The sequence below is a fragment of the Zingiber officinale genome, chromosome 5A, assembly GCF_018446385.1.
Source record: "Zingiber officinale cultivar Zhangliang chromosome 5A, Zo_v1.1, whole genome shotgun sequence".
Lineage (NCBI taxonomy): Eukaryota > Viridiplantae > Streptophyta > Magnoliopsida > Zingiberales > Zingiberaceae > Zingiber > Zingiber officinale.
In genome coordinates this window covers 102,111,215-102,114,694 of record NC_055994.1, presented here as the reverse complement: position 1 = coordinate 102,114,694, position 3,480 = coordinate 102,111,215, and positions in this window count along the sequence as shown.

The window sequence follows — 3,480 nt, the reverse complement described above, 5'->3', positions numbered from 1 at the left end:
ACTCTACGAATAAGCACCAAACAGACAAGAGACGGCAATGAAGGGCAAACAAAAATAGTGGCAAAGGAAGACAATTACGCCGATCGGCACATGCAAAAATTTTACATCAGCAGAGCGGATGATATATAGAAAGTACTGGGAAGAACTCGCTTCACTCCGGGTCCTCAAAATTAAAAAAGGCGTCCGGGATATCGTCAATCATAGCCGCCAGATCTGAAGAGGGAATGCTCAGGTCAGCAGGAAGGTGCCCCCCCTTCTTCAAGTATGCCATGGTGACCTTGACCGCCTCAGCGAAAGTTGAGGAGACGTTGCCACCAAATTTTGAGCCGAACCGCTCCGAGCGGAGGTATTCTTGGCGCGCTGCTGCTAGGCGACTCGGCTCTCCCTCCTTGTACTTTCTGAGCGTCGCTCGGGAGGCAATTAGTGAATCTTGGAGAACTTTTTGGTCCACCTCCGCTTTAGTGCGTTCAGCTGAGCGCCCATCCCGTTCGGCAGTTAATTGGGCTTCCAGATCCTTAGATTGCTGATCTAGGGCTCGGACTTCAACTTTCATCTTGTCCAGATCAGCGATCGCCCGCTTCTTCGGCTACTGGCGCGCTTCACGTCTGCGTCACGTTTCTTCACCAATCCTTCAAGTCGAGCCACCTCTGTAGCCAGGTCGGCGGCCTTCTTCTGTTCGGCCTCGAGGGCTTGTTTCCCCTGCTCGGCCGATGGACCCCCCGAGACTTGGAGTTTTTCCATGAGATCTTCCAGCTCGGCTAGCCGATGGCTGGTGGCGATTTGCTCGGCCCAATGCTGTAAGGGAAATAATAAAATCAGGAACCAAACAGTAGCAGGGCACAAGAAGAAAAATGAACCTACCTGAGTGGCCTGTTGCATGTGATTATCGCCGAGCTGCTTAGGCGTCATGAGGGCCACCCGAATCTGGGCGTCCTCGAAAAGTTTGGCAAGCGGACCCGTCAAGGTTATTTCATGAACGGGGCTTGATGGTCGATCGGCGGGTTATGGGGTCGGTCGGTCGGGTCGGCTACAACTATTTCATGGTCGTCCGGGATCCCGTACGTCCGAACGAGACGCCGAGCGCCCTCCTCGTCAAATTTACTCTCCATGGTCATATACCAGGGACCATGAACATCAACAGCGGGTACGGAAGTGCTCGCCATGACTAAAGTACCAAGAAAAAGAAAGAAGGAAGCCGAAAGAAACTCGGAAACGGAGGACAGATAAAAGTTCGCAAGCAAGGGGACGAAAGGAGTTCCCCTCGAAAGGGAAAGGCCGAACGAAAGGAAGGGAGAAGCTTACTGAGGGAAGATGAACGGAAAGGATCACCAGAAAGACGAAAACCACCAAGAGGCAAGAACTAGGACAGCCGGAACAATGTAGCCGTGGGCACCTTCGACGGAGGACGCGCAATTAAACAGAGAATGCAGCGTAAGGGCGAAGACGAAGGCTTTATGCGAACGAGGCTGGTCAGCCTCGTCCGTCGGATGCAGTCACGAGAGACGAGGTCATCTTCTAACCGTCCATTTCAAAACAATCGGCGTCCCATCGTACGGATCATCACCGCTACGCGAGAAGAGCCACGTGGCGCTCTGTCACCAGGCGCAATTAATGCGCCCATACCGCGCATGCTTTGACTTAATGAAAAGGATTTGCGTGATTTTCGAGAAGATTTAGACAAGCAAACATCCACGTTGAGCACCAAGACATCCAAAATGAAGAGCCGAGCGGCTGAATTTGGCATAAAGGCCGAACGGCTCAAGGGATATTATAAGCGACGGTAAGGCGACGACCGCCCGCTCGGACACATAGTCCAGTCAGTCGGACTCACTGCCTCCTTCGACTAGACTTGAAGGGGAGGCAAGTGATCCGGCGGTAAGAATGGGGGACCCACTTCCTGAAGGGTCCCAGCCTGAGGACGGATGGAGGGCTGACTAAGCGGGTAATGGCCGCGTCAAGCAGTTGAGCAGGTCCGAGCGGAGCCAGAGATAACCTAGCCATAGGCTTGGGTTTCCGACGCCAAGGCGGGAGGACTGAATAGCCGAGCGGGTGTCTGCCCGGCTGGAACCGAAGGGCCGAGCGGGTAGTCCGTTCGGCCAGGATAAGGGCGAGGATACAAAGGTTAGCCGAGCGACCTATTCGCTCGGCTCGGGATATGGTATGTCAGCAAAGGCATGATGATTAGACTGTACGCAAGATGGCACTATTAAAGGCCCCACCATCACGTCACGGAAAGGTTGATACAGTAGTGATATGGCCTTATGGATGCCCTTCTGACAGGTCCACACCTAGGCATGGTCGAGAGCAGGTGATTGTATCAATAGTATGGTCTTAGGGATGCCCTTCTGACAGGCCCACACCTGGGCATGGTCGAAAGCAGGTGATTGCTTCGATTGGTGTGCCCAGGCTCCTTTGAGAGGTCTATATAAGGCCTCCACTTCTTCAACCGAAGGTACGAGAGTCTTCATCCTGCAGCCACTTTCTTCATCTATTCCCTCGCCTGACTTGATCGTCGGAGGGCCATCGCCGGGACCCCCCCCCCCCCCCGGCTCGGTTTTGTTGCAGGTTCGCCGGAGCACTCGAGGATCCAGCAGGGAGCGCCACATCCCCAGCGTTCGTTGACCCCTGGTTCGGACAGGATCACATATCAAATGACATATCTAAAAAGATAAGTCAAATTAAAGTACCCGCCTCCAATGTAGATCGAGCTAATCAACCTCTATGTCGAAGTGCTCGTCCCAAATCAATGTCCTATAATAGCCACATATAATTTTAGCTAATTCCGATATGTATCCAGTAGCTGAATCAAATTCCTATTAAACCAAGAACCCTAATCCACATCACACTATTATCATTCATCTAAAACAATCCAATCATGATCTATATCTAAGCAAAGCTTAATCCGTAGAACACATCAACTCATTACTAAAAATTACCTACCCTAACCGGATCAAGAAAAAGATCAACAAGATGACCTAATTGAAAAACCTAATCTAAGTAGTTTACTGTTAAAAAGACCCAAGAATCATCACTGTACAGATGCTTACCTGTCGTGATTGTTGATCCACCGCACTCAACTTCACCTCACAACCCCCTTCGGGTGATCCTCAACCAAGATTGTTGTTGCTGGCAACAAGGGGAGTTGCTGGACTAGAGAACACCATAGAGCAAACACCTCTCTGCTGGATTCCAGTATACTGTTCGGTTCAAGATAAGATCAAGAGTGGAGATCACGGATCAGGTCAAGAAATGGAGATCACTAGTCAAACAATAACTTAATTCCAACCAAACTTACCTCCAAGATCAATGACAACCCTAATTTCTCTCTGACGGAACCGATTAGGGCGGAGATGGTCGTCGGCCCTAGGGCAGAGGGGAAGAGGAAAGAACCTCTTCGTCAATGTTGTTCCGTGCGACAGCGTCGGCTGTGGGCGACCGGTGTGGCACAACGAGACCACGCTGCTAGGGCACAAGAGAGGA